Source organism: Rutidosis leptorrhynchoides, chromosome 7, assembly GCF_046630445.1.
Source record: "Rutidosis leptorrhynchoides isolate AG116_Rl617_1_P2 chromosome 7, CSIRO_AGI_Rlap_v1, whole genome shotgun sequence".
Classification (NCBI taxonomy): domain Eukaryota; kingdom Viridiplantae; phylum Streptophyta; class Magnoliopsida; order Asterales; family Asteraceae; genus Rutidosis; species Rutidosis leptorrhynchoides.
This window is the reverse complement of record NC_092339.1, coordinates 73,897,562-73,918,364: the sequence shown is the minus strand read 5'-3', so window position 1 is coordinate 73,918,364 and position 20,803 is coordinate 73,897,562.

Here is a 20,803-nt window from a genome sequence, read left to right as displayed (position 1 = left end):
ATTAGAGGGGTGTGAGCATGTTGTGTAATAAATGTATTGTAGTGTGCTTGTACTTTTATGTTCTATGTAAAAATTGCTTGTATTATTTGTTATTACGAATCTAATCCTTGTCTATTTTACAGTATAAAAACAAAATGAACGTTAAGGGTAGACAACCGAATATTTTAGAAGACCTACCAGAGGATATGATTGAGGAAATCTTGTCTAAAGTCGGTCAGAATTCAGCAGCACATTTAGTTATGGCGAAATTAACTTGTCAAACATTTTAAAGACTTTCCAGAAATGCCTTAGTTTATAAAAGGCTTTCCTTTGATAGGTGGAGTGTATCACATTGGGGAGACTTTAAGTTACGCCGTGTTTTCTTTAAAGCGTTAAATGCGGGGAACCCAAATGCAATTTTATGCTATGGGTTAAGAACCTATTTTGACTCAACATATCCCAACATAGGATTTCGTGAATTAGAAAGAGCTTCTAACATGCAACATAAAGAAGCATGTTATGCTTATGGGTTAGTGTTGTTCGCTTCTTACCAAAGTGAGAAAAAGAATATCGGATTGCAACTTTTAAATAAAACCTTCCCCAAGTGACCGATTCAGTAGTTGGGGTAAGAAACAAGGTTTTTAGATTATTACGGGGCTGTTGGACATTGCGAAACCCTCGTCCTTTTGACGACGTTACAACATGCTGCCTAGCCAATGGTCATAACGGTTATTTTTCCACAAGACCAAGGATGGGAAGTCGTCTTAGTAAAACCAGAATGCATGACTTGTTTCTGGACTTATGAATTACGTGTCTTTATTTCCTTTGCTGAACAACTTGCGTATTAACTAGATTTATCTTCAAAACTGTCCTGTATCATAGTGTACTATATTTCATGTTATATGTAATATAGCGAAGTTGTAAGTTTGAAGAATATTTGTATGTGATATATTATTATAATCAATTTTTCATATGGAATTGTAGTAGTTGAATTGTATATTAGCTACTAAGTATGAACTTAACGGGTAGGTAGTACCCGAATTTAAACTTATAAAATGCTAATATGAAGAAAAAGCTTTTATAAATGAGTTCATATTATGCTACGAGATACTATTGACTACTCTTAATATTCTGTATGATTAAATTGTTTCATTTGACTATTTTGAAGGAAATGGCACCGACTACTCGACACACCTTGAATATGAGCGAAGAGGAATTTCGTGCCTTTCTTGCTTCAAACATAGCCGCAGTACAGGCCACGTGATGTTATGCGAGGTGTATATAAAATAGTTATTAATTTTAGCAGGAAATACTATTAAATACGATACAATTTTACACAAGATATTTATTTATTTATAGAATGGATATACTTAAACCTTGCTACAACACTTATAGGCAGTGTACCTAATCGTACAGTAGTGTAGTTTTTAGTAAGTCCGGTTCGTTCCACAGGGAAATCTTTAAACAAAGCTCAACGCTATATTAGTTTACTTTTATTAAAAATACAAATATATATATAAGTAATATTATTATTATAAAGGGGGGTTTTTACCGTTTAATGACCGGTTTGTCGATTTTAAGACTTTAGTCGCAGTTAAAACCTAATGTAAAATATAAAATAAATACAAGACTTAAATTAAAGCGTAAAGTAAATAACGATAATGAAATTGCGAATAATAAAAGTGCGATAAAATAAACTTACGATAATTAAAAAGTACGATAATTAAAAGTGCGATTAAATAACAATAAATAAAAGTGCGATAATTAGAAGTGCAATTAAATATAAAATAAAGGAAATTAAATATGAAATAAAAGAATTATGCTTATTTAAACTTCCGTAATCATGATGTTTGACGTGTTAATTTTAGTTTTATGCCCATGGGTTAATTGTCCTTTGTCCTGGATTATTTAATATGTCCGTCTGGTTTTTGTCCATAACAGTCCATCAGTCATAAATATAAAGTGCGAGTGTCCTCATCAAATTATTCTTATACCCGAAGTTAAATATTCCAACTAATTGGGGATTCGAATTGTAACAAGGTTTTAATACTTTGTTTAATGAATACACCAGGTTATCGACTGCGTGTAAACCAAGGTTTTACTACTTTGTTAACAATTACACCAATTACCCTTGAATGTAATTTCACCCCTGTTTTAATTATTCTAGTGGCTATTAATCCATTCCTGTGTCCGGTTAAATGAACGATTATTCGTACATATAAATACCCCGCCCATCGTGTCCGATCGAGTGTATATGGTAATTTATAGGGACGCCCAATTGTAAATCTTTATATTAACATTAACAAACTATCATTTAGTTAAACAAATATAAAGCCCATTAATAGCCCATAGTCTAATTTCCACAAGTGTCGTTCTTTTGTCCAAACCCCAATTATGGTACAAAGCCCAATTACCCAATTTTAGTAATTAGCCCAACATCATGATTACTTCGTTTTAAATAAGCATAATAATAACTTAGCTACGAGACATTAATGTAAAAAGGTTGAACATAACTTACAATGATAAAAAATAGCGTAGCGTTACACGGACAGAATTTCGACTTACACCCTTACAATATTCGCTAACATACCCTTATTATTAGAATTATAATTAAAATTAAAATATAAATTATATATATATATATATATATAAATTTTACGTATGATAAGAGAAGAAAAAGATATGGTTTTTGATCATAATTCGGTTGGCTTTATAGGCAGTTTTCAAATTTGGGGCTCCGCGACTCGCGGCAAAATCCTCTTCAAACTCCGCGAGTCGCGGAGAATGAAATTACAGCTCAGTCCTTGGAGTCTTTCTCTGCCGACGGTTTTTTATTTATAAATATAATATATATATAATTAATATAATTAATTATATATTATATTATATTTATATACATAGTTAACTTGTAATTTTTAGTCCGTTGCGTCGAGCGTTAAGAGTTGACTCTGGTCCCGGTTCCGGATTTTCGAACGTCCTTGCGTACAATTTTATATTTTGTACTTTGCGTTTTGAATCTTGTACTCTTGTAATTTCGAGACGTTTCTTATCAATAATTGGAACCTTTTTGATTGTCTTTTGTACTTTTGAGCTTTTTGGTTGTTTGCGTCTTCAATTCGTCGAATCTGTCTTTTGTCTTCACCTTTTATTATTTAAACGAATATCACTTGTAAATAGAACAATTGCAACTAAAAGCTTGTCTTTCTTGAGGAATAATGCTATGAAATATATGTTCGTTTTTAGCATTATCAAATATTCCCACACTTGAGCGTTGCTTGTCCTCAAGCAATATCGTCTTGAAATACTAGAATCACTTCTTTATTCTTCACACTTTGTACATCAGTGATTTCTATACGGCAGTATAAACAATGGTAGTAACGATATGGTTTACAGTCCCACATGACTATAAAAATTTAGATCCATTAAGGAAATTGGATCTTTATGAAAACATTTGATCTTTTGAAATCTAGTTTTTACCCTAGATAAGTTTTCCGGAATAACCCTTTACCGGTGTTTGCAAAATATTTTTGTGGGTTTGGTGGGTTTCAGATTTGAAAATTTTAGCTCAAAACTTGCGGTTTTGTGTCACCCACTTGCTAACCTTGTATTTGGAAAGCAACACGTCCAGTTTACTTGTCCCGTATATTACCTTTCGGTAAATTACCGTCCGGTTGAAAGGAAAGCGTTGAACAAGCAACTGTTAAGGCAATGTCCCGTGACATGCTTTTGATTATGGTCTATAACGTGTCGGACGCAATTACTATCCTTGGTAGGAGCAATAGTAAAGCTCACCCTTATAATTTTTCGGTATGGCACAAGGTCCTGTCTTTGACCACTATGCAACCACCGTTCTTACGGTTGACACCCGATTTGGTTCAGGTGACCTAATGAATTCCAGGTGAATTCCTAGGATTTTACGTTCAATGGTAATGAACGCATTGAAAATAGGGTTTTCAGAAAACAAATCGGTTTATAATTTTGATCAAAATATTTTCTCGTTCAAGCTCGAGTTTAGATATCATTGAATTCCATGAGTTTGTAATTCTCAATCTTTAAGGTCAATCTCTAGGATTGAGTAATATCAGTCTTAAAAGCTGATTTTTAATCTTTAAGGAGATTATCCTTTCTGGGGATCTGATTCATTAGTCTTATCCAGCTAATTTGCATGGTGCCCCCCCCATTGTACGAGATAAATCCTTCTCATGGTTAGGATAAATCTGACCACTTGGCGACCCTGTTTAATGCTGAGGTCCGTGGATTTCCTGCTGATTTTAGAAATGACTTTTCTAGATTTTTCGTCAACCTACAGCTGGTCTGGACGACAACTTCATGACCTAAATCAAGAAGCGCGTTTCTTTTTCGGAAGACTTTACTTCCTTTTAATGATGGAATTGATTCATCGTGTAGATCCATCTCTTCTTTTCTTTCATCGGGTAAAATAGTTTAATTTAGTCCAAAGCAAAAGTATTTTCAGTTATTTGTTACAGATATATGTGACATATGTTTAAGATAACTTGGTAAATTTTCCCACACTTGGCTTTTATTTTCCTTTTTATCGTCCTCTATTCCATTTTAAATGAATTTTGACATTTTAGTTTGTTTCTTAATTTATGTTCTTTCTGAGATAACAATAATTTCGGTGTTGAAACCTAGTTTTATCGTTCATAAATATGTATAAACATGATTTGAATTCATTTAATTGAAAAATTTTACTAGAATTGGGTAGTCAGTATATAAGACTAGGGCTGTTCTTTTTTATCAGAGAGCACTAGATTCTAATACAACTACTGCTTTACTAGTATTTTTAATGGTAACCAAGTGTATAAAGTAAAAAAATTTTAAAATCCGAAAGAATTTAACCCCTTCCCACACTTAAGATCTTGCAATGCCCTCATTTGCAAGAAATCAGTAACAATTTAAATTATTGAGGGTGATTTGTGTGAAAATGATTAAATTTTTACCAAAGTTTCTAAATATATTGGCGTTTGTTTGCTGAATGATAAATGGTGCACATCATTTGTTCATTCCGTCTTGTTGTTATTTCACATATATTTTGCATCTTGTCGTCAAAATTAGTTGCTTTTGCTGAACTTAATGCCAGTCTTTGAAAATGCGTTGTTTTACCCTGTTGTGTACATAAGATAAACTGCAAACATATATACATATTTTTGAAGTTTGGTATATTACCCCACATTCAAAAATTATTAAAATCTAAGAATAAAAGTTAGATAATTATAAAAATGATTACAATATTAACAAAAATATTAAATGTATCAATAATTACAAATTACAAAATAAAAAAAATAATAATAAGTAAACTAAGGATGATATTGGTACCAATAGGGGTTCCAGGCATAACCATAAGTGCTATAGAATGCTTCGGCAGGGTCATACGTAGGATATGGTGGCTGCATCTCTATAGACCAAGGAGGGAAGACGGGTTTCGGTGTAGGAATATAGTTTCTACCTATATGTTGGCAATGAGCTATGATCTGGTTCTGATGAACTTGCCAATCTTCAAATGCTCTCTGTCTAGCATTTTCGTATTCCTGAGAAGCTATAAACCTATGCATTTCTTGCATCTCATTCCCCCCTCTTACATTACCTTGCTGCTGGTTTCTCTCCACCTGTGGATGTCTACCATGGTATCGTACTGCGGCGTTATTTCGCCTCTTCAAAACTTTCGCACCATGGTATACATTTAAACCTATAGTATCGCGGGGTTCTGGTTCTTCTACTAATAATTCCCCCCGACTTATATCCACACCGAGATATTCACCAATCAAAGTAATAAAAATACCACCTCCTATTATGCTATGTGGTCGCATCCCCCGAACCATAGCTGATAAATAATAACCCACACAATACGGTATACTTACAGCGCTTTGTGGGTCTCGAATACACATATGGTAAAACAAATCTTGTTCATTTACTTTTTCCTTGTTTTTACCCCTTTGTGTAATCGAATTAGCTAAAAACCTATGTATCACTCTTAATTCGGCTCTATCTATATCCAAATAAGAGTAATTTCCCCCTTTGAAACGGTGATGGCTTGTCATTTGACTCCACACACCGTGTGTATCAAAATTTTCATCTATCTTTCTACCGTTTAGTATCAATCCTCTACAATCGGCAGACGCTAACTCCTCAAGCGTATATATACATAAAGCCTGAGCCATGTCCAGTAAAGACATGTGGCGCATCGAACCGCCTAACAAAAATCTAATAAAAGAACGATCGGTTAAACTAGCTACCCGATCATTCAACTCTATACTACATAACAACTCTTCACACCATACTTTATATACAGGTCTACGTATGGTGAATAAACATACCCAGTCATTAAAAGTAGAATTACCATACCTCTGTACAAGTAATTCCCTAATTGGCCCGGCCAATTCTACAGCTTCTAAGGGTCCCCATTCTATGACCCTCGGTACCTCAACAACCTTAGAGTGAAGAGTATGCAAACCCCGTTGATATTTTGGATAATCTATCCAAAGTCTGTCAAATCTCAGGTTCGGATGCAACTCTTCCAAGTGCATATCGGAAAAGGTCATGACTGGATGAGGTACATCCTGCTTGTAGTAGTTATCCACCTCCTGTTGTTCCAAATTCTCAGCAGGAGCATTGCGGGCTTGGGATGAAGATTCACCCCTTTCATTCTGCAAAACACATCAAACACAATTTTTGTGCATCCAAATATGCATTAGTGTCAGCAAAATCATCAATCAAAATAATTACAATGACATTATCAATTTATATCAAACTTAAGCTTATTTTCACATTTTTATCAAATCTACAATTTTTCAAATAAGCATATACGAAAATTTTCGCCAAGTTCATAAGCATTCAACTCAAATAACATGTCAAAATAATCATTACTAGCAATCAAACAAGTCTCAAATGGCATTATCTTTCAAAAATCAAGTTCATGAATTTTAGACTTGAAAAAGTCCACTTTAATTCTCAAAATTATGTTTAGGCTCAAAGTTTGGATCATTTAACTACCTAAACATGTTACACTACTTAATTTAGCAACAATTCATGACAAAAATCGGCCATAACCTGTTTATATCAAAAAGCCCCAAATTTGCTCAAGAACACCAACCCTAGATTATTCAAAATTTGAAGTTTAAGGCTTTTAATCATGTTAAACAGCATCAATCTAGGTTATACAAGCATAATACATAAACAATTTAAGCCTAATTACACTAAAAAGCATCAAAATCAAATTGGGGAAAAAATAGCTCAAGAACACCAAATTTCGAATTAAATGGTGTTTAGGTGTAGAAATTTACCGTTTTTCTTGAGTAATTCTTAGATAGCATCCTTCTCAACATGATTTTAGCAAAAAATTTGGTGATTAACGGTTAAAAATTGGTATTTTTGGGGTGTTTTTGGGTGGTTTTTCGGGGTTTTTCGCAGCAGTTTTCGGGTGTTTTTGTGTGGGGGAGTGAACTGATCGTTCAGCTCTTTATATTTTTTTTCTGATTTTCGGTCCCTCCGCGAGTCGCGGGGATTTACCCTCCAAACTCCGCGACTCGCGGAGTTTGGTATATTTTTTTTTTTTTTTTTTTATAATCATTAACTTATTAAAACAATTAAGTAATTAATTTTAAAATTTTGTTTCCCTTATTATTTAGGACGAGGTCGTTTCGGATCGATGTCCTAGTCCGTCCCTCGACAAAATTTTAAAATTTGTCTTTTTGTAGCGATTGTTTTAAAAGCTAACATTTTTGGGTTTTTTAATGTTTTTGGCATACTTTAAATCAATAAGATTAAAAATAATGATAATAAAAGTTCTCGTCCCTCCCTCGGGTAAAGCAATTTCGGTTCAAAGACCTAGTCTTCAACTTACGACGAATTTTAAAAATCATATTCTTAACTTAATGAGATAAAGTAAATTTTTGTTTTAAATTCACACAACTTAAATATAAAATTCAAAAGTAATATTAAAAATTCACACCAAACTTAAAATTTGAAATGCATAAAATTAAAAATTAATATTTTAAAAATTAAAAATTCACACCAAACTTAATTTAAAAATTCATATTATAAATTCATACCAAACTTATATTAATTTTTCAAATATTTACAATTTTAAATATATATTTTTATAAAGTTTACAATATTAATTTAAGATTTAAATATTAATTTTAAAAATATGGTAAAAATAAAATTAAAAATCTTTTTGTCTTTTTATCCCACTTTAATCAATCAAATATTATCAAAAATATGCGCCCCTCTTTTCGGTAAAGTAATTTCGGTTCCAAGACCTAATTTAACTCATGACGAATTTTTGAAATATTTTGGGTTGATTGTTTAAAGATATTTATACCTTAAGAATAAACGTTAAATTTCGCAGTGATGTAATAAATTTTTGAATGATATCAATAATTTCGGTCGCCAAACCTAATTTTATTCAATACCAATTTAATACTTTTTAGCGAACAAATTAGCGTTTATTATCAAAAGGTTAAAAATAAAAATAAAAATAAAAACTGTACAGACATACCTGTGAAATAGATTTCTTAGTTATATGATCTATCCCATTCATAAGATAGTCGGTTTAATTGATTTTCCATGGCTACATAGGCGTAACCTCGAGCATTCAGTGTCTTTTCTTCTAAACATATGAACGGTCCGTCTCTGCATAAAGTAACAAATTCGGTATTTGAATAGGTTTGATTATTTGAACATTTACCTCCATGTGACCATTTTCTGCATTTGTGACATCGTTCTAGGTGTCGTGCTCTTCTTTTTGCTGCGGATTTTGATTTTCCTTTACCAAATTGTAACTTATTATCTTCGCATCTGGATTCTTTTCTAACTCCGTCCATTCTTTCTCTGATTACTGATACTAATTCGCTCGGTAGTATGTCATTATTACGTTTAGTGATCAAAGCGTGTAGCATTAGACCATGGTTTAGTTCACAGGCAGTCTTCATTTTGTAAAAACCTAAAAAAAATAAAAATTCAGAATGGGGGGAGAAGACTAGTTCTTTAGGGTCTGCTAGGGAAAGACCATACGTGTTCCATTTTCGAGAACTACACGAAAACAGACAATCTAACTCTAACAGAAATACATATTATCCTTTAAAGACTTGATTCTCCCCACACTTAGTTAGCTGTGGTGTCGAAATTGTGATTAACTTCGTTGTCGACTTCCATCGGACCATGTATGTAATGTTTAACTCTGTGACCATTAACTTTAAATTCAATCCCATTTGAATTTATCAATTCTATCGTTCCGTATGGGAAAACTCTTTTGACTATGAATGGTCCAGACCATCTTGATTTCAATTTTCCAGGAAATAGCTTGAATCGTGAATTGAAAAGAAGAACTCTGTCTCCTTCTTTAAATTCTTTTGAACTTCTGATTCTTTTATCATGCCATTTCTTCGTTCTTTCTTTATAGATTAACGAATTTTCGTATGCTTCATGTCTTAATTCTTCTAATTCATTTAGTTGACTTAATCGTAGACGTCCGGCTTCATGTAAATCAAGATTACATGTCTTCAAAGCCCAAAATGCTTTGTGTTCAATTTCTACTGGAAGATGACATGCTTTTCCATAAACAAGTCTAAAAGGTGTGGTTCCAATTGGAGTTTTGTAGGCTGTTCTAAAAGCCCAGAGTGCATCCTCCAATTTAATGGACCATTCCTTCGGATTTGATCCTACGGTTTTCTCTAGAATACGTTTTAAAGCTCGGTTGGTATTTTCAACTTGTCCACTTGTTTGTGGATGATATGCGGTGGAGATTTTATGAGTTACTCCATATCTTTTAAAAACTTTCTCAAGTTGATTATTACAGAAATGAGTACCCCGATCACTTATTAAAGCTTTCGGTGTTCCAAACCTTGCAAAAAGACTTTTAAAAAGTTGACTACAACTCGTGCATCGTTAGTTGGGAGAGCTTGTGCTTCCGCCCATTTAGATACATAATCAATGGCTACGAGTATATATAGATTATTATGAGATTTTGGAAATGGACCCATAAAGTCAATACCCCAAATGTCAAATACTTCACATACTTGGATGACATTTTGTGGCATTTCATCACGTTGACTTATTTTTCCGGCCCTTTGACATGCATCACAAGATTTGCAAAGAAGGTGTGCGTCTTTGTAAATTGTAGGCCAATAGAATCCAGCTTCATAAACTTTTCTTGCTGTTAGTTGAGGCCCATAATGCCCTCCTGTTGGTCCTGTGTGACAATGGTTTAAAATTTTACTAGCTTCATCTCCAAATACACATCGGCGTATTATTCCATCGGGACAACTTTTAAACAGATGTGGATCTTCCCAGAAATAGTGTTTTATATCACTGAAGAATTTCTTTCGTCTTTGGTACGATAATCCTTTTTCAAGGAATCCACAAACTAAGTAGTTTGCATAGTCTGCAAACCATGGGATTTCTTTATAATCTATCTTCAATAGATATTCATCAGGAAAGTTGTCTTGTATGGCTGATTCATTCAGAACTTCTAATTCGGGATTTTCAAGACGAGAAAGATGATCAGCGGCGAGATTTTCTGCTCCTCTTTTATCTCGGATTTCAATATCAAACTCTTGTAAGAGTAAGATCCAACGGATTAATCTTGGTTTAGCATCTTGTTTTGAAAATAGGTATCTAAGAGCAGAATGGTCGGTATAGACCACCGTTTTTGCTAGAACGAGATATGATCGAAATTTGTCAAAAGCAAAGACAATAGCAAGGAGTTCTTTTTCAGTAGTTGTATAGTTCGTTTGTGCTCCTTGTAATGTCTTACTAGCATAATATATAGGTTGAAATCGTTTTTCAATCCTTTGTCCTAAAACGGCTCCCATTGCAAAATCACTTGCATCGCACATTAGTTCAAATGGTAGATTCCAATTTGGTGTTATCATGATCGGTGCATTAGTGAGTTTCTCTTTAAGAATATTAAAAGATTTGATACACTCATCTGAAAAGATGAATGGCGCATCCTTTTCTAGGAGTTTATTCATAGGAGTGGCAATTTTAGAAAAATCTTTTATGAAACGTCGGTAAAAACCGGCATGCCCTAGAAAACTCCTAACTCCTCTAACATTTGTGGGATGTGGAAGTTTAGCAATTACATCTACTTTAGCTCTATCCACTTCAATTCCTTCTTTTGAAATTTTATGTCCAAGAACGATGCCTTCTTTAACCATGAAATGGCATTTCTCCCAATTAAGTACTAGATTTGATTTTTCGCATCTAATTAGCATTCGTTCCAGATTAACTAGACATGATTTAAATGTATCACCGAAGACTGAAAAGTCATCCATGAATACTTCCATGCATTCTTCTATCATGTCGTGAAAAATCGCCATCATACACCTTTGAAAGGTTGCAGGGGCGTTGCAAAGTCCAAATGGCATGCGTTTGTAAGCAAACGTACCATAAGGGCACGTAAATGTGTTTTTCTCTTGATCTTCGGGTGCTATTGGAATTTGAAAATATCCGGAAAATCCATCTAGAAAACAATAGTAACTATTTCCGGCTAATCTTTCCAACATTTGATCTATGAAAGGTAAGGGAAAGTGATCTTTTCTGGTGGCGTCATTTAATTTTCTATAATCAATACATACACGCCATCCTGTTACAGTCCTAGTAGGAATAAGCTCATTTTTCTCATTTGTAATGACAGTCATGCCACCCTTCTTAGGCACGCATTGAACTGGGCTTACCCATGGACTATCAGAGATTGGATATATCAAACCTGCATCTAGCAGTTTAATAATCTCTTTCTTAACTACATCTTGCATATTAGGATTTAGTCTTCGTTGGCGTTGCACATACGTTTTATGACCTTCTTCCATAAGGATTTTATGTGTGCAATATGAAGGACTTATTCCTTTAATATCATGAATCTTCCATGCAATGGCTGGTTTATGAGCTTTCAACACAGAAATGAGTTGTGATTTCTCATTTTCAGTAAGAGAAGACGATATTATTACAGGTAATTCAGATTCACCATGTAAATAAGCGTATTCCAAATGGTTTGGAAGTGGCTTTAACTCTAATTTCGGAGGTTCTTCTATCGATGATTTATATCGATATCTGTCTTCTTCTTTTAGCATTTGAATTTCTTCTGTTGTTGGTTCATATCCATTAGCTATAAGTGTAGCTAACATTTCAGCTTCATCAATTGGTTCATTACCTTCTCCTAAAGAACATTCTCCTGTTCCTTGTAATTCTGGAAATTCTTCTAATAATTCTGCATGTGCATCTATAGTTTGAATATAATAACATGTATCATCTGCATATTGTGGTTGTTGCATTGCTCTATCAACTGAAAAGGTAACACTCTCATCCTCTATACTTAGGGTCAGTTTCTTACCGAACACGTCTATCATTGCTTTAGCCGTGTTTAAGAATGGTCTTCCTAATATGAGAGGAACTTGAGAATCTTCTTCCATGTCTAAAACAACAAAATCTACTGGAAATACTAAAGTACCAACTTTAACTAGCATGTTCTCCATTATCCCTCTAGGATATTTTATTGATCTATCGGCTAGTTGTATGCTTATTCTGGTTGGTTTCAATTCTCCAAGGTCTAGTTTAGCGTATAGTGAATACGGCATTAAATTTATACTAGCACCTAAGTCTGCCAATGCTTCTATTGAACTAAGACTACCCAGAAAACATGGAATTGTGAAACTTCATGGATCAGATAATTTTTCTGGTATCTTATTCAACATCACTGCTGAACAATTAGCATTCATAGTAACAGCCGAGAGTTCTTCCATTTTCTTTCTATTTGAGATTAGATCTTTCAAGAATTTAGCATATCTTGGCATTCCTGAAATCACATCAATGAAAGGAAGATTTACATTTATCTGTTTAAACATATCCAAGAATTTGGATTGCTCGGCTTCAAGTTTCTCTTTCTTCATTTTACTCGGGTAAGGAAGTTTTGGTTGGTATGGTTTAACATAAGGTTTATCCTTAACTGTGTTATTTTCATTAACCTTTTCAACTACCGGTTCTTTTTCCTTTTCTTGATCAGGTTGTGGTTCTTGTGGAGTAGGAATAGTTTCATCAGAAGTTACAGGTATTTCAGGTGATTTAAGTGTTGTACCACTTCTTGTGGTAATAGCTTTAGCTGTTTCATTCCGGGGGTTAGCATTTGTATCGCTAGGTAGACTTCCCGGTTTTCTTTCACCTATTAATCTTGCTAGGTTACTTACTTCTTGTTCCAGATTTTGAATAGAAGCTTGTTGATTTCTAAATGCTTGAGCATTTTGTTCATTGGTTTGTTTTTGAGATGTGAAAAACTGTGTTTGAGTTTCAACTAGCTTCGTCATCATATCTTCTAAATTCGGCTTTTTATCATCGGTTTGTTGTGGTGGTTTGTTTTGAAAATTCGGTCTTTGCTGATTGTAAGTATTATTGGATACTTGTTGATTGCTAGGACCTTGTTGGTTGTTGTATGGAATATTTCGGTTATAATTCTGGTTTTGATTGTAAATCGGTCTTGGCGGTTGATAATTATTCTGATAATTATTTCCAGGCCTTTGGTTTATGTATGAAATATTCTCTCTTTGTTCCATTGTTAATTCAATACTGAGACAATCTTTTGTCAAATGTGGTCCTCCACACTGCTCATAACTAATTCGTATTGAGTGAATATCTTTAGTCATCTTTTCCATTCGTCTCTCCACAGCATCTATCTTTGCGGAAATGGAATCTAAGTCATGGCTAGAATCGGCTCTAGCTGCTTTAGATGATCTAATGATATCTTTTTCTTGGTGCCACTCATGTGAGTGGGAAGCAGTGTTATCAATAATTTTGTAAGCATCAGTTTCGGTTTTCTTCATAATAGAACCACCAGCTGCTATATCTATGTCTTTCCTTGTAGTGATGTCGCATCCTTGGTAGAATATTTGTACTATTTGACAGGTGTCTAAACCATGTTGCGGACATCCTCTTAATAACTTTCCATATCTTGTCCACGCCTCATATAGAGTTTCATTTGGTTTCTGTGTGAACGTAACAATTTCTGCTTGAAGTCTTACGGCTTTAGATGCAGGAAAGAATTGTTTAAGAAATTTGTCAATTAAAACGTCCCATGTATCGATCGCCCCTTCAGGTAACGATTCCAACCAATCTTTGGCTTCTCCCTTTAAAGTCCAGGGAAATAACATGAGATATATCTGTTCATCCTCCACTTCTCGTATTTTAAATAGTGTGCAGATCCTATTAAAGGTACGTAGATGTTCATTTGGATCTTCCTTCGGCGCACCACTAAATTGGCATTGATTAGTCACCATGTGTAGAATTTGTCCTTTGATTTCATAATCTGGCGCATTAATGTCTGGATGAGTAATTGCGTGACCTTGGCCAGTGCGTTTAGCTCTCATTCGGTCTTCCATACTTAAAGGTTCCAGATTCTCCATAATTGAATTTGTTGAATCGGTATCACTAGATGATTCTGTTTTAATGGTTCGTTCCTCAACAATCTCTGTTTGAATGATTGGTGGTTCCGGAGGAAAGTTTAGTGGTTCAGGATCTACGAACCGTTCCTGAATATTTTCCGGATTCTCAATTGTGAGGTTGGGTTCAAAAAATGGATTATCGGAAATTTGAACTGAAGTACTTGGTCGACTGGATGACGATTCTAAAGAAAAATCAACGGCGGTTATATTTGCTAAATGTCTTGATCTAGTTACAGGTGGTGAACGTACAAAAGGTGATGAACGTCTTGCTCGGTGCATTCACTGAATATCCTATTAGTTTTAAAAAGGAAAGAAAAATTATAATAAGTTATCCAATCAATAGACTTTTCTGATTTTGCCCACGTTTTGAATAGCCAAAAGATGCAGCAGAGGGGCAGGATTCGTTTGGTCTCAATATAATTGAGGACTGTTTGGCTCCAATAACCCGGTCCACGTACAAATCCAACTATTACTACGAACCAGAAAATTTTGATGTCTATTAATTTAACCACTTAAAATAAATTTTCGTAATTTTAAGAAATTTAGATAAGAAGTAGAAAAAATTCTAAGTCCTAAAAACTAGAATGGCGAGAAATAAGAGAGAAAAAGAGTTCGTCGAAAAAGGTCGAAAAAGAAAAAATGGTTGAAAAATAAAAGGTGACGGAAAAATAAAAGAAACTTATAAAAACTTAAAAATACTTAACTAACCTAACCTTATTACTACAACTAACTTAAAATTATAATCGCAAATTGAAATTACTAATTGGAATGATAATTGATACATAGTAAAAGGTGTCTAAAAATATTAAAGCTTACAGGAAAAACTAAATTCCAAATGGAAATAACTTAAAAAGAAACTAAAACTTAAAAAGGCGTCGCAAAATTCTAAAGCACCTAAATCTTAGTCTAAAGAAAAAGCACTTAAGGAATTCTACGGCAAAGCCTAAAAATCTAGGAGTAAAAATAACTATAGCAAAAACTAAGTTTAAAATTAAATATGAGCTAAAAAATACAAATATTACGCTACAATGATTAAAAAGGGACAAAATATAAAAATATATAAAAAGTTGTAAAAAGTACAATTTTTATAAAAATATTATTTTTATATTATTTATTTTATTAAACTATTAATTTTACAATTTAATAAAACTAATTAATACTAAATACATAAATTAAATAAAAAGTAAAAATAAAAATAAAACTAATAATAATAATAATAATAATTAGGTTTAAATAATAATTATAATTAATAATAACCCGTAATTAATGCTCGATTAGGGCTTCCTGTCGCCTGTCAGAAAGGCTCCGCGAGTCGCGGCATTTATTCCATCAAACCCCGCGAGTCGCGGGGTTCCAGAATTCAGCTGACAGGTTTGAATTTTTACGCGTTTTTCTTTATTTATTTTTTTTTATTTTCTGTTTTCTGTTTTTAAATAAATAAAAGATTTTAAAATAAAACTTATATTTTTATAAACTAATATAAAAATAAGGAAACTTATAAAACTTAAATATTTAACAAAATCTTAAAAATACATATATTTTTGTTTTTCTTTTTATATTTTTGAATAATTAAAACGTATTTTTACAAAAACGAATTTTTAATAAAAGTAAGCTAAAAATCTTTTTTTTTTTTTTATATTAGCTTTGCGATTCCGGCGTTTAAGATAACATTCCCCGGCAGCGGCGCCAAAAATACTTGATGTTATGCGAGGTGTATATAAAATAGTTATTAATTTTAGCAGGAAATACTATTAAATACGATACAATTTTACACAAGATATTTATTTATTTATAGAATGGATATACTTAAACCTTGCTACAACACTTATAGGCAGTGTACCTAATCGTACAGTAGTGTAGTTTTTAGTAAGTCCGGTTCGTTCCACAGGGAAATCTTTAAACAAAGCTCAACGCTATATTAGTTTACTTTTATTAAAAATACAAATATATATATATATAAGTAATATTATTATTATAAAGGGGGGTTTTTACCGTTTAATGACCGGTTTGTCGATTTTAAGACTTTAGTCGCAGTTAAAACCTAATGTAAAATATAAAATAAATACAAGACTTAAATTAAAGCGTAAAGTAAATAACGATAATGAAATTGCGAATAATAAAAGTGCGATAAAATAAACTTACGATAATTAAAAAGTACGATAATTAAAAGTGCGATTAAATAACAATAAATAAAAGTGCGATAATTAGAAGTGCAATTAAATATAAAATAAAGGAAATTAAATATGAAATAAAAGAATTATGCTTATTTAAACTTCCGTAATCATGATGTTTGACGTGTTAATTTTAGTTTTATGCCCATGGGTTAATTGTCCTTTGTCCTGGATTATTTAATATGTCCGTCTGGTTTTTGTCCATAACAGTCCATCAGTCATAAATATAAAGTGCGAGTGTCCTCATCAAATTATTCTTATACCCGAAGTTAAATATTCCAACTAATTGGGGATTCGAATTGTAACAAGGTTTTAATACTTTGTTTAATGAATACACCAGGTTATCGACTGCGTGTAAACCAAGGTTTTACTACTTTGTTAACAATTACACCAATTACCCTTGAATGTAATTTCACCCCTGTTTTAATTATTCTAGTGGCTATTAATCCATTCCCGTGTCCGGTTAAATGAACGATTATTCGTACATATAAATACCCCGCCCATCGTGTCCGATCGAGTGTATATGGTAATTTATAGGGACGCCCAATTGTAAATCTTTATATTAACATTAACAAACTATCATTTAGTTAAACAAATATAAAGCCCATTAATAGCCCATAGTCTAATTTCCACAAGTGTCGTTCTTTTGTCCAAACCCCAATTATGGTACAAAGCCCAATTACCCAATTTTAGTAATTAGCCCAACATCATGATTACTTCGTTTTAAATAAGCATAATAATAACTTAGCTACGAGACATTAATGTAAAAAGGTTGAACATAACTTACAATGATAAAAAATAGCGTAGCGTTACACGGACAGAATTTCGACTTACACCCTTACAATATTCGCTAACATACCCTTATTATTAGAATTATAATTAAAATTAAAATATAAATTATATATATATATATAAATTTTACGTATGATAAGAGAAGAAAAAGATATGGTTTTTGATCAGAATTCGGTTGGCTTTATAGGCAGTTTTCAAATTTGGGGCTCCGCGACTCGCGGCAAAATCCTCTTTAAACTCTTCGAGTCGCGTAGAATGAAATTACAGCTCAGTCCTTGGAGTCTTTCTCTGCCGACGGTTTTTTATTTATAAATATAATATATATATAATTAATATAATTAATTATATATTATATTATATTTATATACATAGTTAACTTGTAATTTTTAGTCCGTTGCGTCGAGCGTTAAGAGTTAACTCTGGTCCCGGTTCCGGATTTTCGAACGTCCTTGCGTACAATTTTATATTTTGTACTTTGCGTTTTGAATCTTGTACTCTTGTAATTTCGAGACGTTTCTTATCAATAATTGGAACCTTTTTGATTGTCTTTTGTACTTTTGAGCTTTTTGGTCGTTTGCGTCTTCAATTCGTCGAATCTGTCTTTTGTCTTCACCTTTTATTATTTAAACGAATATCACTTGTAAATAGAACAATTGCAACTAAAAGCTTGTCTTTCTTGAGGAATAATGCTATGAAATATATGTTCGTTTTTAGCATTATCACCACGCTACATACCAACAATAACTCTGAATCTAGCAATACAGCTAACGGCGCAAGAAATCGTGTAGGATGCTCCTACATGGAATTCACTGCCTGCAAACCTTCAGAATTTGATGGGACCGAAGGACCAATCGGATTGAAACGGTGGACCGAGAAAGTTGAATCGGTGTTTGCCATAAGTAAGTGTGCTGAAGGAGACAAAGTGAAGTATGCTACGCATACCTTCACATGTATTGCATTAACATGGTGGAATACCTATCTAGAGCAAGTGGGACAAGATGCTGCTTACGCGCTACCGTGGTCAGCATTCAAGCACTTGATGAACGAGAAGTACCGTCCCAGAACCGAGGTCAATAAGCTCAAGTCAGAACTTAGAGGGTTACGAACACATGGATTCGATATTACTTCGTACGAAAGACGATTCACAGAATTGTGCCTATTGTGTCTGAGAGCTTTCGAAGATGAGGAAGAGAAGATCGACGCGTTTGTGAAAGGGTTACCGGAGAGAATCCAAGAAGATATAAGTTCACACGAGCCTGCCTCCATACAAAAGGCATGTAGAATGGCTCACAAACTAGTGAACCAGATTGAGGGAAGAATTAAAGAACAGGCAGCCGAAGAGGCCAACGTGAAGTTAGTCAAAAGAAAGTGGGAGGAAAAAGGTGATAAGAGTCACCAAAACAACAACAACTATCCCAACAATCGTAACATTAATCGCAGCTACAACAAACGGTACAACAACAACAACAACAACTACAACAATCATCCCAACAACAATAACAACCGCAACAACAACAACAATCAGAAGCAGCTATGCCAAAGGTGTGAAAAGTATCACTCGGGGTTCTGCACCAAATTTTGCAACAAGTGTAAAAGAAATGGTCATAGCGCTGCGAAGTGTGAGGTCTACGGACCAGGGGTTAATAGAACGAAAGGAAAAAATGGTGTCGGAACGAGTAATGGCGGAGCAAGTAGTGTCGGAGTAAGTTATGCCAATGTAGTTTGTTATAAATGTGGAAAACCGGGCCACATTATTAGAAATTGCCCGAACAAGGAGAACACGAATGGACATGGCCGCGGAAGAGTTTTCAATATTAATGTGACAGAGGCACAGGAAGACCCGGAGCTTGTTACGGGTACGTTTCTTATTGACGATAAATCTGCTTATGTTTTATTTGATTCGGGTGCGGATAGAAGCTATATGAGTAGAGAATTTTGTGCTAAATTAAGTTGCCCATTGATGCCTTTGGATAGTAAATTTTTACTAGAATTAGCAAATGGTAAATTAATTTCAGCAGATAATATATGTCGGAATCGAGAAATTAAACTGGTTAGCGAAACATTTAAGATTGACTTGATACTAGTAGAGTTAGGGAGTTTTGATGTGATAATCGGTATGGACTGGTTGAAAGAAGTGAAAGCAGAGATCGTTTGTTACAAAAATGCAATTCGCATTATACGATAAAAAGGAAAACCCTTAATGGTGTACGGAGAAAAGAGCAACGCAAAGTTAAATCTTGTTAGTAACCTGAAGGCACAAAAACTAATGAGAAAAGTTTGCTATGCTGTGCTAGCACACGTCGAGAAAGTCAATTCCGAAGAAAAGAACATCAATGATATTCCCGTCGCAAAAGAATTTCCCGATGTATTTCCGAAAGAATTACCGGGACTACCTCCACACCAATCCGTTGAATTTCAAATAGACCTTGTACCGGGAGCTGCACCAATAGCTCGTGCTCCATACAAACTCGCACCTAGCGAAATGAAGGAACTTCAAAGCTAATTACAAGAACTTTTAGAGCGTGGTTTCATTCGACCAAGCACATCACCGTGGGGAGCTCCTGTTTTGTTTGTCAAGAAGAAAGATGGTACATTCAGGTTGTGTATCGACTACCGAGATTTGAACAAACTTACCATCAAGAACCGCTACCCACTACCGAGAATCGACGACTTATTTGATCAACTACAAGGCTCGTATGTTTATTCGAAGATCGATTTACGTTCTGGATATCATCAAATGCGGGTGAAGGAGGTTGATATTCCGAAGACAGCTTTTAGTACGCGTTACGGTCATTACGAGTTTATGGTTATGCCATTTGGATTGACTAACGCACCAGCTGTGTTCATGGACCTTATGAACCGAGTGTGTGGGCCATATATTGACAAGTTTGTCATTGTTTTCATCGATGACATACTTATTTACTCGAAGAATGATCAAGAGCACGAAGAACACTTGAGAAAAGTGCTAGAGTTGTTAAGGAAAGAAAAACTGTACGCTAAGTTTTCAAAGTGTGCATTTTGGTTGGAAGAAGTTCAATTCCTCGGTCACATAGTGAACAAAGAAGGTATTCAGGTGGATCCAGCAAAGATTGAAACCGTTGAAAAGTGGAAAACCCCGAAAACTCCGAAACACATACGCCAGTTTTTAGGACTAGCTGGTTACTACAGAAGGTTCATCCAAGACTTTTCCAGAATAGCAAAACCCTTGACTGCATTAACGTATAAAGGGAAGAAATTTGAATGGAAGGATGAACAAGAGAAAGCGTTTCAGTTATTGAAGAAAAAGTTAACTACGGCACCTATATTGTCATTACCTGAAGGGAATGATGATTTGGTGATATATTGTGACACCTCAAAGCAAGGCCTCGGTTGTGTATTAATGCAACGAACAAAAGTAATTGCTTATGTGTCTAG